This window comes from Aphelocoma coerulescens, assembly GCF_041296385.1.
Source record: "Aphelocoma coerulescens isolate FSJ_1873_10779 chromosome Z unlocalized genomic scaffold, UR_Acoe_1.0 ChrZ, whole genome shotgun sequence".
Taxonomy (NCBI): Eukaryota; Metazoa; Chordata; class Aves; order Passeriformes; family Corvidae; genus Aphelocoma; species Aphelocoma coerulescens.
Genome location: NW_027184085.1, coordinates 39,909,576 through 39,928,414, shown reverse-complemented (window position 1 = coordinate 39,928,414; position 18,839 = coordinate 39,909,576). Strand labels below are relative to the sequence as shown.

General features: G+C 38.8%; 1 long non-coding RNA gene across 1 annotated transcript; it reads right to left on the bottom strand.

Annotated features, from left to right (window-relative positions):
* Positions 1 to 1,762: 1,762 nt before the first annotated feature.
* On the bottom strand, positions 1,763 to 9,643 carry LOC138103370 (uncharacterized). The gene is made up of 4 exons (XR_011147710.1): positions 9,567 to 9,643; positions 9,066 to 9,132; positions 3,290 to 3,408; positions 1,763 to 1,844 (listed from the first exon to the last, which is right to left on the bottom strand). It is a non-coding gene; the product is annotated as an uncharacterized lncRNA (long non-coding RNA).
* Positions 9,644 to 18,839: the final 9,196 nt, after the last annotated feature.

Genomic DNA, 18,839 nt, shown 5'->3' with positions numbered 1-18,839 from the left:
GTCTAGTACCCCAATTAGTCACCACTTATACCGGAATGTTTTGGCTGGATTAATTGATCAGGCCAAACTTAAAAGGACTCAGCCATTATGGGAAGCGAAAGTAGTAGGCATAACTGCAGCCTTGCAAATTGAATAGATGGTTACTCATTAGGTCTGTAAAGAGACAAATGTTCTCTTACATTCATCTCAAGGAAGTACATCATATTCCCACATCTAGCTCCAGCTGGTACCAAATTGAATGCAATTCTACTTTGCCTTGCTTCCTACCAGAGTATACAAAGGGGTTTTGTGTACAAGAGATATATCTGAAGCCATTTAAAAAAAAGGAAAATGTTGCCACTGAGAGAATTAAGGCCACAGACTGTTCCTATCTCTCAGATGAATCTCATAGAGCACTTTTTCTTCAGGCAAGAGTGGCAATTGTCCTTTAAATTCCCAGTATCTAAAGCTGTGCACAGTCTTCCCATTAACTTCCAACCTACACTTCATTGTATTCCCATTCCTACAAGAAAAAAAAGGAAAAGTTTATTTATAACCCTACTTACTATCTCTTTTGCTTCAGGATGTACAAATACAGTTACTAAATCCTTGACTGAAAAAGTAATTTCTACCTTTCTTTCAGTTACAAAACTTGCAGCTTCTAAATCCAGCTGTCTGGAAAATGGCTGTCTTAATTTCCCACATGCATGTGAGCAAATTTCTGCATGCGCAAAGGCAGACTTTCCCTTCTCAATTCAGGATGCAATTTTCAATTACCTTCTTATGGCTTCCAGCTACAGTCTGGGTTTTCTGACTGCACATAACCCTTGACATGTTGTGATAAGAATCACTCCTGTCTGAGAAAATGATAGTCTCTCATTATCACTATATTTTTAAACTTCATTTTAACACCTTTTCTCCCCTTTGCTATATTTGTGGATATATTTCCCATTCTGGCTTCATGGGTGAAAGATTTCGTTTGTGTGCTGCATAGAGTTTTTCTGCCACGTTTCTGCAATTCACACTGTATTACCAACTTGTCTGTTTCTTTACACACACACTTTGACCACTTGAATGCGTTGTCCTAAGTTTTAATTTCAAGCATCTTAAAGCATTAAAAAGTTCACAATGCTTTTTTTGCTATGAAAATAAGTAATAATACTAAAAGATTCTCTCATGTATCTTCTTTCTCTCTTTTTAAAGTTATATTTGACAGATGACCGACATAAGATCCCTGGCTGTACTAGAACAAAGCAAGTTTCTTGAGTCAGTTCTCCAGCAGCTGTTAAGTGTCAGCAGTGATGCAAGAGAAACTGGAGATCACCGTTAGTCTCTAAGTTACTACACATCTGGACAGAATCAATATAAATAGTACTTTTCGTAACCTGTCAGAAATAAGACCAAAGTGTCTTTCACATGTGATACCACTTGTATCACAGAGCTCATGGGTGTTCCAGAAACTACTATTACCAGAGATTCATATCCACACTGGAGGGGTTAATGTAAAGACAAACATTTAAAGAAACACCTCTCAAACATTCTGTAGTGAACCACTTGGATACTGAGGGTAAATTTTGCTTTAATGAAGCTGTTTTCAAACTAAAGGAGAAACATCTTTAACTGGAGACAGGATAGACGGTTGTTTTAATGGTGGTCTCTTTCCCACCCCAGGAACCACTACTGCGCAACTGCAAAACTGAGAAAATTTACTCAGAATCTTTGTACAGAAAATTTGTCCAGGCACACCCCGACACACAGACACACACACTCACCTGTCCTCTTGATGTCAACAAACTTCCAGAATCTTCCAGAAAGAAGATTGTGCCTGTTTGAAACTCCTCACAGTGGATATACTGGGGAATTTACTGGAAGAAGCAGGAAAACTAATTTTCTATGTATATATGGACCCCTACCCCTGACAGGGCAGGACTGCATATCATGACTACAGGCCATGATCACACAGGTGTCACTGGAGCCAGGGGTAGTGATATCTATCTATCTATCTATCTATCTATCTATCTATCTATCTATCTATCTATCTATCTATCTATCTTTCTCCTATCTCCCTTTGCCTACTTTTCTCTTTCCAATTTTCCTCTCATGGGAGGATCATGAACTCCAGAATGGCTGTAGACTCCTTTTCCAATTCCTTATAGCTTTTTTCCAGTTAGATTTCAGAGCTGTTTCTCAATAAAATTCATTTTTATATAATTTATTTAGTGTAATTTTGTTTTAACCCTCCCTAAAGGAGCTGTTAACAATGAACTTGGTTGCCCTGCCTCAGAGGTGGGTCACAACCTTTTCCCTTGGATCTTTTGTGTATATAAACAGACGTTAGCATGAAAATGATGGGTGAACAAAATATTCAGATTTTAGAATGATGTCTGATCTAAGTTTCATACAAGATGTATAAAAAAATATACAGCCCCTTGCTTGTGAGCTGAAATATTTTGTTGTCATGCATCAAACAAGACAAAAGAAAGGAATAATATGTCAATTTTTTTAAATGGTAGAAGGTTAAGAGTGTGCTATCCTCACAGCTTGTATGAGATCCCGTTCTTTTGAGGGGTCTGGAAATAGAGACACATGAGATTTCTTTGAAACTGTGGGAAAGAGGAAGCAATTTGGATTCATCTCAAAAAGATGCCATGAGGAACTCCAGGGACAGCCTTACTCAGGTTAGGTGAAAGTTAAAAACAATGTCAACCTACATGGAATAACACTGTGATAAAGCATATGATGCTCTTATATTGAAATCAATGGCTCACAAACTCATTTAAAATAAATACTTTTAAAACATGACCTGTAATTAGCTGTTGAATGCTAATGACTCAGCAGGTTGCAAAGGACAAAAATTTAAGTGTTAATGAAATTAATGAAAAGTGGTTATACATTCATTTGAACCTCACAAATAAGCAGTGCCATAAATGTAGGCCTTTTGCCAAGCACTAGCTTGCAGTAAGGATTAGTCAACTTTGAGGGTTTCTTAATAAATTATATAAATAACAGCGGGTAAAGCTACAACCACCCAACAAAGGATGTTTCACAGTGTGAGAACTGCACCACAGACCATGTAATGTACCACTTCCCCACTGAATGAAAGAGTTAAAGGGGCTACTACATAAAAGAAAAGAGGAGGAGAATGAACACAATCTATTACTTTGCACAAACCAATTTTTCCACATATTATTAAATTCCCAGGTCATATCTCTCAGTCCTACAAACATGCCTGCCTGTTGGTGGTCAAGCCAAGGTTGCTTTTCTTTCTTGATTCCCCAGCCACATCATTTTGACCCTTCTGGTCTCCTACCTTCACCTGTTACTGGTATTGGATCACCTCTCACAGAAACGCTCTTAGTGTTTCAGTTCAGGAGTATAACAGTCCAGAGTATCCACAGGAATCCTAATGTACAATTTATAATTTTTTTCCTAAAAAATACAAGACACAGAAGAGCATACACTGAAAAAATTGCCTCTCAAGAACTGCCTTTTCACACATTTTTTTCATCTCTAGTCTTCTCAGGTAAGGAGACTGGGCAAACAAGGCAGCTTTCCAATGTACAACTAAAAAAATTACTCGGTGTTTCACAAAATCCACTTTTGCTGCATTGAACAAAAAAATCCTCCCCAGGATTTCAAATCATAAGAGTAAATTATGCCTTCAAAGATGGGTTCACTGGGTTGTTCTTCTAGTGCTGATAGCTTTCTATCAAGGATCCTTTCTCTTAATGGGCCTTCATTCATCATCTCATAAAGAAGAAAGGCACTAGAAGAAGTAGAGCAACTGGACATCTCTGTGGTAAGGTGACAGAAAATTACCACGAAATATCTAAATAAACCCCTCAGCACAGAGAAAGCAGGGCAGTTGCACCTACATGAAGCATCTAGAAACAGCAGCTAACAATAACGAATGGTTACCGCAACAGTATTTCTACCTTATACTCATGTGCCACATAGAAAAGGAAACAACTTGTATTTGTTAAATATCATTAAGAGGAATTCTAACATCATCTCACTTCTGTCTGCATTTTTCCCTGCTTCCAACTTCTCAGCATGGCTGCTGACATTCCAAGAATCAAGGCAGAACATCAGCTAAGCCTGCAAGGTAAGGGTTCTAAGGAGAGGCTGACCTTTCCTAAGAGATGGAGCACAAACTAATTTCTGTTTTCAGATGTTTCCAAAGCACAGGCCCATACACAGCATCTTTGCAACAAAAGTCACAGAAGTGATCAAGCCTTTCCTGTGAGAAGTGTTTGACAGAATCCCCACATGTGTATGCTTATTCAGCTGTTGACAAAAATTATCTCGTATATCCATGCCTCTGCATACTCTCCAAGTAAGGGAACAGTTTAAAGCAAAATTTATGTCATATCATGTTTTCCAATGGGATAGCATATATTGCAAAACAGCTTCTACTTCTTTAATCTTTCATAGAATAAAAACTTACCCACATTCAAATATTTGATTTATGATATAACGTGTAAGTAAAACTTGCACAGGACTAAAGCAATCCTGGTTTTTTTGTAAAATACTGATAATGAATTTAAATGCTGAAGTACAAGTCAGGCATTGAGTACAAATTATACATTCCTAGCATTCCTGAAAACATGTCAAATATATATACATAATTTTAATGACAACAGAAAATATAATGCATGGAATTCTACTGCTTGTTTCAATTTTTGACAAATGTTGTTAATTAGGATCTGTCAGATTACAGTAGTGTATGAAATTTGCCTCTAATGTTTCCTAAGAGTTATATATAGCACAAAAGTAGAAATGAACATATATCAGAGCTATTACAGTATTATATGTTAATTAAGTTTTCTGTCACAGCAACAAATATTTATTGGCCAAATTTCATGTTAGATGTGGGAAGGGAAAGGGAAACAGGAAGGAAAAGGGAAAGGGGAAGGCGAAGGCGAAGAGGAAGATGCTGAAACCCAGACAAACATGCATTCCTCTGCCATTTTAAAAGTCAGTGAGGTTCTAGTGACTTTCACATAAACTACACTCTTTGGCTAAAAATAAAAAAATAAAAAAAAAAAAGTAGGGTGTAAAATATTTTACAATCCTGATTTATCGCACCCTAACAGAATAACAACTAATATTGAGATGGTCAGTAAACTGGTTTTCACATTCAGAGCTGCACTTGAACTGTAACAGACAATATTTTTGAGGATAAGGTTCAGACATATATCCAAGCTTAGTACTTCATAATTGCAACTATCTTGTCTTTTACTAGATAGCATAATTCTAAAAAAATCTATTTGAACGTAACTACTCATTAACAGCTCATAAAAGTTGTGTTTTGCAGTTTTGACATGTGTAAGCATGCTACACAATTAAAACTGATTTTGAAGACATATTTTCAGCAACTAATTGTGTCCAAAGAGACAATAGGTTAAAAAAAACCACCAGTATTTCACAGAATAATTAGTTAATTTTATCTGTAGCATTTCTGATCTAATTATTCTAGTTAAAGCCAAAATAAAAGAAAGAAAAAAATCAAAAACAAACAAACAAACAAACAAAAAAAAAAAAGAAAAAACCCTACCCCTCCTTTTGTTATTTTACAGTGGGACTTATCCTCACACAGAAACTTTAAAACATGGCTGAAAAAGTATCTGGTTGGACAAACGAATACAATTTGCCATCTTTTACAGAAACCAGTAGATTTAAGCATCAGAAGAGGGCACAAAATATTTAATTACTCCACAGTATGTATTGAGATTTATTTTTATAATGTCACAGTTCTATATATGCAGACTTATATTTGTATAGACAACATGGGTTTCTCCAAATTTTATAATATTTTCTTAAATTCCAAAAGAAATACAGGTTAGGAAGTATAGTTGGCTTATTTCAATAGTCAGTTTTATCTCTTGAGAAGTTTCAGCAAACATGGATTTCATTAAGAGGGAAGTAATCTTTCAGACAGTTCATAAAGTCACACTCAGAACTTTTATTTTTTCCATCAGATATTTTAAAATAATTAGATATTGGCCACTGCTTCACTGAAAAAATTTCAAGTTTTTCTTTATGCAACCATTTTAGATTAAAGCTAGAGACACAGAAATAAGGCCATGACACTGGAAAGCAGACTTCTCAGGTGGATTTCTTTGCTTCAAATATGCAGGTCTTGATACTACTTTAATAATAAAAGAAAAATTCCTAGCAATCCATACATTTTTTTAGAAAATAGATATTAAGCATTATATTCAAACGTCATTTTGCTGAAGATCAAAACATAGCAAGAGCATTCTGTTCTTGTATAGCACAATTTTGACACTGTATCCATTCATTTTTTTAAAGAGATGTCCAGCCTTAAAGGCAAAATGAATGCCAAGAACTCTAATGAATCTATGTTTTTCTAAAAAAACAAAAAACGTTTTCAGCTAGACAGGAACCTATGACTGCATTTTTACCTGGATAGTGCAACAGACTGTCAGTAATAGAAGTGAGCAACCTTCCTGCGAGCTAAGTCAGGAAATCTGGAAAACGGTGAAGAACAGAATGAGTCTGTATTCTAATGCCAAAATGCACCCTCTAGACCTTTTCCCATGATATTAAGGCGTTCAGAAAACATTTTTCTTTTCCATTCTGCTTCTAGAAATTTGGTTTACTGAGTTATGTACTATTCCAACAAAAGTGATAGTGCCAACAAAAATCTGAATTTGTCTCAGAAGTCCTTTCAAGTTTATAACCTTAACATCGTTTTCAGCAAACGTGGAAAAATACGTTGCTATTCTGACATGAAAACAAGACCATAAATACTCATCTAAGCACACCAACTGGTATTTTTGTGCAGAACTTTACATTATGGCAGCAATTCACACACCCAGACTGCTCAGGAGTTGCTCATTGCCTTGATCCATGAATAGCCTCTCAGACAGGTTACGATCAGTTAGCAGCATTTTAGATCAGTTTAGCAGCACTTGTTGGTCAAAAGGTTTAGTTGTCTCCAAGGTACATTTCCATCCATCTCCACACATTTAGTATCTTTTATTAATTGAGGGGCTGCATATCAAAATATTGTGGGAAGAATATTGTTCAAGAGGGAAAGACAGCAGCATTCTTCAGAGAGGAAACAGATAATTCAGAAAAGAACCTGATTTTATCACGTATTTTATGAAACTATTCATTTTTCTTGGTAGTGGCTGAGAACTTTTTACATGGCTTTCAAAACTCTTTCTAACCTCTTGTATTCAGAAACTTATGTATGCATCCATGTGTGTTGGAGTGAAAGCTCCTCTGGACTCAAGCCCAAAGGGAAGCCAAAGCACAGGGGTTGAATTAAAACCTTTAGACAAGCTGAGATACATGAAGTCACACCAAAGTGAAATAGGAATACAGATTTTTTAACTTTTGTTAGAAATATATGCTAAGTGCCTTAAACATTGAAAAATTGCAGCAGAGACTTTAAAACACAGTTCTTACTGCAGCAGAGTTACCTTTTCACAGAATTCTTTTACTTTAGACAAAATATAGATAGAACTATACTGTTCACATTTTTAGCTAGAGTGTTCAGTATAAGAACTGATAGAAACTGTATACACAAATCTTTGTAATACCTATGTAACCCTTGTGTTAGGCTTACGACTGTTAGAATTAGACCAGGATAGGTTAAGAAAAGGAAAACTAGAATCATGTGTTAATCTTATTGGTCAATTAACAAATATAATCCACACTTCTGTAAGAAAAAAATATAGAGGAAACTAGAATTAGAAGAAGCTGTTTTCTGCCTACTGTTTCCTGTTGCTGCTTGGCCTTATCATGTAACCCCCTTGAACTCTGTCTTCAAGAAAGCTATGAGACTATGAAATAAAGAACTTAGCAGAACAGCAGCCTCCTCTGCTCTCTTACCCTGGTCTGACAAAGAAGGGTATCCCATCAAAAGCTCAACACATGTGCATACATGAAGTGAAACATCACAAAGCAAAGCTTCAGGAAATCATGTCTCCTACCCTGCTGGAAGAGTTGCTTTTTAATTCTGCAGGTTTCCCCAACAAGAACAGATGAGCATCTACACAGTTATTGAGGATACTTCCTTACAAACCACAGTAGAGTGTCATATTCCAATTGACTAATTCTGGCACGCAGTAAAGATACTATGAATTGCTGAGATGATGCACCATATCTTCTGATACCTCACTGAGTGCCTCATTATACCGGTTTGGCCAAATTTAGAAATATATCCTCTGACAGAAGGCAGGTCACCACCCCTCCCCCACCAGGTTCTGAAAAAAATAAATTTTCCTCAAAGGAAAGTGAAGGAGATAAAACTATTTATTTAACAAACATACGGGAAAAGGAAAATAATGCTAAATAATAAAAATCTCTCACTGTGGAGAAAAAACCTGGGAAAGTGTTAGAGTCCTCCCTTTGGTCTCCTCGGAGCTGGGGCTTGGCCCAGGGCCAGGCCCTCTGTGCCTGGTGGAAAGTCCTGATTTGCTCTATGTTAAAGCAATCAAGCAGTCCAGTAGAAAAGGGAGAAAATCCAAAATTCCAGGGCAGGAAAAAAAGTTCAACTCTCCATCTCTCTCCAGAGAAAAAGAAACTGAAACAACTGGCCAGAAGCTGACTGGGCAGCCGTAAGCCGGGTGCCTCCTCGCTCCCCTGCCGCAGCTGGAAAAAAAAGTTGCTATCTGTGTGTGACCTTGAACAAGCTGCAAACTGCTTTGAAAAAGTTTTGCTCAGTTTTTCCTTCCCCCTCTCAGGCTCAGTTTAAAGGTATAAAAAGGCACATAAATTAATTTCTGGGCATAGGGCAGCAATATGGGATACACATCATAAAGTCACCCCAAGACACTCATAAAATGCTGCGCTGCTCTGTAGGGGTTAGTGAGCACATTTAGAGGCAACTAAAATATCCCCAGACTGTGCAGCCTGCAACTGTGCCACTCTTGTCAACAATATACTATTCCACAAATGCAGTACTGGTAGTACTCACAAAAATTGTTTCTATTTAAATGCATGTATTTCCTTTCCTCTCCTCAAATAGAGAGAAACCACCTTTTCACCACAAAAAGTGTCAGTTGCCTCACAGTGCTTCTGTGGAAGACAGTGTTAAATCCCCCACTTACCAGAACAGCAGCAGAATTTTGCTAATATCAAGTACTCTTGAAAAATCCCAGTCTTCATCTCTAGTGTCTTGAGAATACATACACAAGAAGAATCAAGTTGTTACCTTACATGTTTCATAACATTTTCTGCAAGATACAGCACTATTTCTTTAGTTTAATGAGCTGTGACATTTGGTGGTGAAATCAAACCTGTTGCTCTAAAGGTTGCTACTATGCAAGCTCTGATGGAGCAAGCAATTGAAAATTTAGATGGATTTTTTTTTCCCTTCGTACTGTGATACAAAAGGAATTAAAAAATTACACCTAAAATCTAATCTCCCCTTAGTGTTGAATTGTAGGCATACACCAAAGAAACATGACAGCACTTTGAAACCCCACAGGTGTTTTTGGCTGGGATGAAGGCCAGAGCATAAACCAGAGCTTAGAGTACTCCAACTGCCACTCTCATCCATAGGACTTTTCTTGCTCCTCCACCATGGTATGGCTATTACCCTCTCTTACCACAGCCAGAGAGGTGGACAGCAGGTTTGTTGGATGGGTGGGTGGCTGGCTATCCTTTTCACTGTGCCTGCCTTCACACAGCAAGGAAGAGGACATTTGCTGCTCAGAGGTGGTTTTGAACAGCAGCAGGTGTTCCTTGTGCTTGATTTTGAGGGCAGCAGCTGGGTGGTGTAAGTGTGGAGGAGATCTGTCTGTAAGAAAGGGGAAGCATAGAAGAGGGAGGAGGCAGACGTCAAAGGTTTTGAGAAATATCAGTTCAGCATAGAAATACCTCAGAAATCAAGACAGGAGAAAAATAGAAATCACTAGGGGCACAAAAAATTGAATTAGTTTAGCCTGTTAATCTACAATAAGAGATATGGACAGAGTTGTTATGGAAAATTTTAAGTGGAAAACCTTCAGAATTCATAATTGAAGCAAAAATGCAGCTGTGATATGAGTGTTTTCTGGCTAAAAAATGACAAAATGCTGAAAACACTGGCTGACCATCCATGCAGAGCTCCCGAAAGCAAACAAAAGAGAATCACAATTTCAGATTGGCAATAAAGTTTTTAATCTCTGAAGGAAGGGAAAAAACCCAAACTTTTCTTTCACCAAAGTATTAAAAAAGGTGCTGTGCACCATCCTCTCCTGCTCTACCACATGGATGTTCATTAGGCTATTTATAAATCAACAGCAATTCTAATGTAACTTGCTTGAATGTTCTGAGTGAGAAGATACTAAGGGACTGGAGGATGGCAGTGAAGGGTTTTGTCTCTGTGCTGGTTTTGAAGGGAAGAGAGTTAACATTTTCCCCAGTAGCTGTTAACGGTATTATGTTTTGGATTTGTGTTGCACACATTGTTGACAGTACAGGGCAGTTTTCATTACTGCTGAGCTGCAATGACACAGGGTCAAGGCCTTTTCTGCTCCCCATCCCACGAAGCTCACTTGGGCAAGAGGCTGTGGCGGGGGACACATCTGCGACAGCTTACTCCAGATGACCAAGTGGATATTCCATACCACATGAAGACCAGCTCAGCAATAAAAAGCCGTAGGAAGAAGAAGGAATGGAAGACATTTAGAGTTATGGACATTCAGAATAATGGCATTTGTCTCCCCAGGTGACTGTTATGCATGATGGAGCCTTGTTTTCCTTGAGATGACTGAACACCTGTCTGCCCATGAAAAGTGGTGAATAATTCCTTAGTTTGCTTCACTTGTGTTCACAGCTTTTGCTGTCCCTGTCAAAAAGTCTTTATCTCAAAACCATGAGTTTTCTAACTTCTGCTCTCTTCTGACTCTCTTCTCCATCCCCCTGTGTGGGAGTAAATGACTATGTAGAGCTCAGTTGCTGGCTGGAGGGCTAGAAATACTGACTGATAAGCTCAAGTTTTCCTACACAATGTGAAAAGTAAAATCAAAGAAACTGTGTGCTCTAAACCGATTACTATATCATTTCAAAACTTGCGTCTCTATACAAAAATATGTTCTTCCCAGATTCAGCTGAGATTTTATGTTAAAAATGGTATTTGTTTAATTTTAGATATTTCCTGGGGACACTGATACAATTGTTATTATTCAGGGAGTAATAATGATTTGAGGTTTGAGAATTTAGTGGCATGAGGATCAGGCATTCTTAGTCTGCATTCTTCACTTCAACAAGATACAGTGCCCATGTCAGAGTACATCTAAAGTAGCCAATTTGCAATAACAAAAAAATTCTATAAATATAGTTTCTACAGCCTAACCCTCCAGCTACGTTACAGCACAGGGTTCATTATCTTTAATAGACTAAAAGGAAATAAATTATGTAGATAGTGAATCTAACTTAGTGACTGAGTAAAATTAAGACATCTGCAGGGGAAAGATACAGATTTATTTGTGTGTAGTAAAGGTGAGAGAGAATTCTATGCATCTCACACAAATGCCAGTGGAAGTATGAAGTTAACAGATGTCTGATCATGTGGGTTTTTTTGCTTAGGTGGTGTTTTGGAAAAGTTTAGTTAATAACTGCCAGTAGTACTAATGCTCCTTCAATCCAGCTATGCAAAGTTTTTAAAATCTATGTAATCTAGCAATATTTCAACTCTATTACTTGAAAAGTGATCAGATAAATATTGATATATTAGACTTGCTAATACAAAATCTTTTGTAATAAGGGAAACAAAGTGGTCAGTACATCACAGCAAGTGCCAGAAATAAACATCAGTAACACTCAAAAAAGCTAGATCCTAATTTTTCATGGCAAACATTTCTAACACCAATCAGCCATTTAATACAAGATAAAAACCACTCTAGAGAAGACTGCTTGCAAAAACTAGGACTTATTTTCTGTTGAGTCTAGAAACTAATAGTAACTTTCAAAGATTATTCTTTACAATAGATCTTCTATGACAGAAAGAAAAAAAAAAAAAACCAAAACCAACAAAAAGACTTGTAAGGAATTCAGAAATTTTCTTTTTTTTCTTTTTGTGTTTTCAACAATTACTCCAGCAGAAATGTATTTACAAGCAACTTGTAGAAAAGCAAAAAAAAGGACAACTTGAATTTAACTGATGGCATGGTTTTGCAAATTATACTGTAAGTACAAATAAGGCTTTTCCAGAGCAACATATAAATTGGATCCTTTCTAAATTCCCAGAGTGGTTCAGGGAAAAGCTATCTGTATTAAACAAGTATCCAATTCTTACTCTTCAGTCAACTTACAGCATCCAGCAAAAAAGCTTTTGAAGAACTTACAATAAGCTGGAAGGCATCCAAACAAAGCTGGTGGTAGATAACGACAATTTCAAAAGCAGACAATACTGCAGACTGGATTCACAATTAAAATATATCATTTATGTATGATGTATCACACCTCGCAGCGCTAGTGATTGCAGACAGAAAAATAATGTGCAAAAGGGTTTAGACTTCAGGATAATTAGAGATAGAAGCAGACATAATTGGTTAAGGTATCACAGAAACAGCAGAAAAATCACTATGAAGTGGAAACCACAGATATAAAAAAAATTATCCTAAAATAAGAGAACAATACCAAATCTTAAATATCTTTTGCACAGAGGTGCTTTAAAGCATATTTTAGCAGAAGTTTTAGGCATATGTAGCAGGTTGGGTTTGTAACCGGGCAGAAACACCAATTTTGTGTAGTGGTTTAGTCCAAGATACTCATTACTGTTTATCTTCTGTGAGATAAGAATTAGGAAAAACGCAAAGCAGGCACCAAACTTGAAGGAATATAAAGAAGTTTATTACCAGACCTAAAAGAGGGGGAAAAAATAAAAAAAATTATACCATACCTTTAGAACTCTCCTCCTCCCCCCACCTTCCTCCCTTCTCCCACTGACAATGGAAAAAGCAACCCTTAAGATGTTCAGTCTATTTACCACTTCCATAATAACCTTGTTCAGTCCATTTAGAAAGAGAAGTCTCTTCTTGCTCGTGCTATGAAAACAGTATCACACCGAGACAGCCACCCACTTCCAAATATTGTTCAGTCCATTTAGGAAGAGGAGTCTCTGCCTGCATGTGAGTCCCCCCGACTTGCAGCTTTTCCCACAACTGCCTTCAAGGGTCCACTCTTGAAGTTTTTTGGGATACAATTTTAAGGTTGAGCCATTCAGAAACAAAAACAGAGGCCCTTCTCCTTCCCTGGGAGCAAAGGGTCTTCCTCATCTTCATCCTTAGGACTGTCTCTGAGAGCATCTTTAGGAACTGAGGTTTTCTCCTTTCCCATTTGGAGCAAAAGTCCTCATCTGGTCCATCTCTCCCTGTCCAAACTTCTCATGAAATTACAGCTGCGTCAGCATCTGCCTATCTCAGCGCAGGTGCTTTTGCTTACGAGTTGAACACTCCACCCCCCAGATCTTCATGAAATTACAACAGGATACTCTGATATATCATAGCTTCACAACAGATTTTCAGCTTTAAGCATCTCCTCTCTCTCTTCCCTCAGGTTTTCAGCTCTTCACAGCAATAAAAGGGTTAATCTCACCTCGGCCTTGCAGCTGTGGTTTATCGCTGTTGGTCACCTGGCCTCTGCCGGACAGCGGTGCCGCTTTGCTGAAATCTTGGCCGCAGGGGGGGGGGGTTCCGAGCCGCTCTGGCTGCCCACAGCCCTGCTGGGGGGGTCATCCTGGAGCCGTGGCCTGGCCCGGGCCCACTGGGCCCCACTCGGGCCCCGCAGCCACCTGTCCCAGCGCCGGAAACGAGAGAGAGCTTGGGGGGGGAGTTTGTCTATTCTTAAGTGTGGATCACAGAGGCGGTCACAACTTTAAGTGGCTTAAAGAATTGTCCATATTCAAACTGGCGATCTAATAAGTTCTGTCAGGTCATGGGGGGAAGCTGTAAGCACCCTTTGGCAAGGACATCACATCCAAGACTCAGCTTGCTAACCTATGACAGCATAGTAAATCAGAAAGAAAAAACATTTATACCCAAGAGCCAAAAATCTCACCAAACCCACACATATCTATAGGCCTTATAGTCTTTAAAATAATGGGATGTCCTTTTTTCCACTTATGTAAGATATACCATGAGAAATTCTTTTTTTAATTGACCCGAACTAGATGTAAGAATGTAACACAAATATTCTTAAAATTCTCTCCAAAAGATAGTTCTCCTTCTACCATCCTAGCCACAAGATTTATGATACTCTGTCTCCAGTTGCAAAAGACAGACTTAACACCCCCACTTCAAAATAATTTTTAAAAGTTTAAAAAAGAAAGAAAGAAGAACTGTTCTTTATAGGTTTTATGTTTATATCATAATAGTCCTCTCTGAAAAGATAAGGAAGGAACAGGTTCAATTAAATAACTTGACTGAACAGCAAAAGACATTACCCAGAACACCATGTTTGCTGAAACCAGTTGTGACATCCACAATTGTAAGACTGTGGATTAGAGGACTCTTGTGGTCTTCTTACCCCTTCCCACAAAGGCCATGGCTCTTGGCATCTAAAAGCAGCTGCTATCTTTAAAATCTTACAGATTTAGAGATTTAAATGGCTTATAAAGTAGACAATACATTGATGACTGCCTACAGCCCAGGAAGGCTTCAAACAGTTTGAAACTGAACAGGAAGAATCCCACCTGGGATAGGTAACATGAGACTTATTAGGTAAAAGAAATTCAAAGAACTTGAATGGCTTGTAAACATTCAAGTTGCTGGAACAAACAAGATCTATATAAAATAATATATCAAAATCCAAACTAACCTTTTGGCTGAAGCGTAATATATTCAAACTTGGGATACAGCCACTTATAATGTCATAAACAAATTTGTAACAAATTCAGAAAAAAAAAAAACAAACAAACCAGAAAACCACAAACCAGTCAACTCCAGTAGTGGCAGTCACTAACTCCTGAAGAGAATGGTTTCAAAAATATTCCTCTAGGAGGTTAAATGTCAGATCTACAGAAGACCTTCCCGGAATGATTTCTCCCTTGCATTCAGAAACACAAGCCTAAAAATCTTGCCCAAACTCATGAATACTTGATTTTAGGAGACAGATCCCACAGCTCCAGAAGATCTGCTCTGTTACATTACTAGATCTTCTGTTTTGTTAGGGAAGAGTCAATCCACGGAGACTGACAAAACACACCCTTCCTAACAACATTTCTCAATATAGCAGATATACTCCAAGCTGCAAACACATCTGCATTTGCTTTAGGTTGATGCATATAAGCATGTGTTTGCTTTAACAAAAGTCACAACAGGTCATTTTGTCATCATACTTCAGGATGAAGTGGTTTTTCTCCCTCCTACACAAATTTTAGCATTAGGAGCTCATAATGTGAGTTATGAATTATAATTAACTATAATGTTAATCACAACACTTTTTACTTAGCAACAAGCATTTGAACCCAGTGTTTCCAAAAGTACCATCCCAAGTCAAAGACTACTGTAAAATCCTGCGAATAAAAAAAAAGAAGGCCCTAGCCAATCCATTTTATTTAGTTTTGCGCAAAGGAGTTCAGTTGCCCTGCAGCAGGGTTAGAAAGAGGATTCTGTACCCTCCTGACGTTGATTTCAATGCCATTTAGGATATTAAAAGAATGGCACTTGTGACTCAGCTGCACTGAGCTATTTCTGTGATGAAACAGTATAATAAATCCAGCTTAATTTAATGGTTACATTTTGCTTACAGCTAATACTTGTTACTGACAGAAACTCAATTCCACATTCTTTAGGCAAGAGACTATCTTTTCCACAACATATTTTTAACATGCAGGACAAAAAGGTTGAGATTCAGAACAGAAATGACTGCAGCAGACAGAACCCACTTGTGAATCAGCTTGACATTTTCTCTAGACAGCTATTTCAGAACATTACTGTTTAACTTTGGGTCACCCAATTAGAGGCATAGTAAGTATTTACAGAGAGAGTCCCTGGTGCCTTTATATCATGTCTAGAGAAGGTAAATTACAGGTTTCTCTGCATCAAATTTGCTAGTGAAATATTTTTGTCTTTAGAGTGATGGAGACAAGGGAAAAGAAGGAAAATACCCCTTCCCAGTCAGTTTCTCCATTGTTGCTCTTAATCACTTTTGAGAGTTTAACATTTCATTATCAAATGTGCCAACTACAATTTAATTAGTCATCAAAGCCTCAGTACACAAAGCTAGTCTGATAAGTTTGGTATTATGAAGAGTTAGCTATTTCTTCACTTTATGGAGCTGTAAATATCAATGTTACTCTTGCCAGCCTTTTCTAAATTGAATATGACAGGTTTGATTTTTTTATGTGAAATATAATACATCAGGTTGAACAGCTGGATAAGCTAGAGCTTTAACTGCTTACAAGGTTTTGTGAAATATTAAATCAGAAATTTATTTACCATATAAGTGATATGCTTTCCAGTTGCAGTCAAAAAACCTCAAAGCTTGAACATATCTCATTTGTAAAAGTAAATATATACTTGTACATGTGGGATTGTGTGTATATGTGTAAATACATTTATAATATATACAGGCAAGGGGGGGTTGCATGTACCCACAAATACACATGTGCTTGTATATACCATCTCTGTCATACATGTGCACAGAAATCCCTGAATGCAGATGCTTGGGGTTGATGAGGTTTTATTAAACTTCAGTGGGAATTCAAGATGCCTGTAAATTTCCTGACTCAACACCCTTCCACAAATTCCTGCAAAACCTTCCTAGGTTTTAAGCTATGTCAAATCAAACATGGAATGGAATGGAATGGAATGGAATGGAATGGAATGGAATGGAATAGAATAGAATAGAATAGAATAGAATAGAATAGAATAGAATAGAATAGAACAGTTAGTAGAGACCTACAGTGATCATCTAGTCCAACTGCCTGACCACCTCAGCACAGACCAGAAGTTAAAGTCCATTATGAAGGGCATTGTCTAGATGCCTCTTTTAAAGAGACTGATAGACACAGGGCATCAACTACCTCTCTAGCAACTCTGTGACAGTGTTTCATCATTTTTTCAGTAAAGACATATTTTGTAATGTCCAGTCTGAACCTCTTCTGATGCAGCTTTGAACCTTTCCCACACATCCTGTTGCTGGATCCTAGGGAGAAGAGATCAGCAAACTCCTCTGCACTTTCCCTTCTCAGGAAGAAGTAGAGAGCAATGAAGTTACCCTTCAGCCTCCTTTTCTGCAAAATAGACAAAACTAGTGTTCTCAGCCACTTTGCATCCATCTGCCAAATGTCTGACAAAGAGCGGTCCTTTCCAAGCAGAGCAGAAGAAATGTCATTGCCAAGTCTGGAACTGGAAGAGAGCAAGTAACATCTGAGCTCAAGGCGTAAGGACTTAAAGAATGCAGTTGAACTGCCTCAAAACACTGTCAAAGCCATGGAAGGAACTTCTCATAAGCCACAACAGGAACCTGAGATAAGCACAAACAGGACAGCAGGAAGGAGTCAGTTCCAGGACTAATGGAGGTCAAGGTTTAGTTAGCATCCAGATGAAAATTCCCACCATGGCAAACTGTGGGAAATGGAGAAAGTGCTTATGCCCATATCATCTCAAGTTATGGGAACAATATCTACACCCCATGGATACCTGGGTCTGGGACTGTATAAAGGTGATACCTCCACAAGAACAATTTCATGACCGCCACTACCAAGAAGACCTGGGTGAGGAACGACCATGAGGATGCTGCAGGGATCCACATGGTGGTGATACCTTTTCCTTAATGTGTCTCGCTCACTGTCTTTCTCTCCCACGCATCCTCTCTCTCTTCCTATTTATTCCTATCTCTCTTCCTCACATTTACTGTCGAATAAAATACATACTCTTGACTTCAACATATGGTCTCATTTGCACCTTAATTCAGGCAGAGGCAGCTCTTATAATTGGACCATAATACGAGGGCAGCAGCATGGTTGCCTTTCTCTGGCTTCTACCAGCCAGGCAGCCTGATGCATGTGCTGGTGCCTGGCTTTGTCCCTGCCCAGGGGCAGGACTTCAGACTTCTCCTTTATTAACTTCTTGGGACTCCTGTCTTGGCAGGTATGACCCTGGGGTGTCACAGAGAGCAGCACTAAGTCATGACTCCAGGCAGGGGGAGGGAATTGGCTGTGGCAATAGAAAGGCTGCACCAGGCAGCACAGGCTGGTAGGAAAACAGAGAACCAGGATGTGGGGGCAAAGGGTGGGGTTGGAGAGCTCATGAGCATCCTGGGGTGATGAGCTGTGGGGCACAAACTGGACCTGGAGACCCCCCAGCTGGAAACTTCCGCCTTGGGACCAGCTACAGAAATGGGCCTGGAGCAGACCAACCTGTGCCTTCAGGGGTAACTGGAAGACAGTATGGAACAACCTGGCACACGTAGAAGGACCCCTCCACAAACACTCTGACCCACCCATCAAAAAAAGCAAAAATCCATGAGGACAGCAACACCACGTGCCCTGTTCATTACACTGAGACTTTTCCTGTAGTTTTCACGCATTTATTTTATTTGAATAGTTTGATCTGGAGGGCTGGGAGCCCTTGAAGTCTGGTGCCCTCCCCAGCTGATGGCTCGGTCCTGGTTTGGTCAGCCCCCAAGACACCTTCCAAAGTGACCGATGCAGTGTCAGCCTCTTACTGGCTGGAGAGATGTTGGGGCTACTTGTCCTCATCTGGTGCACAGCAGAGGTTTCACTGCCCCTGTTGGAAGTGGAGGGCCTAGACACAGCCTCCCCTACTCCTTCTGAGTCTCTTTGTGCTCGGCAGGGATGGCAATCGCAGGAAAGGGGTGACTTCTGGTTAACTGAAGTTAACTTAAACCCCCACCACGGACATTGGAGAAGGTGCTGAGGAGCTCATCGG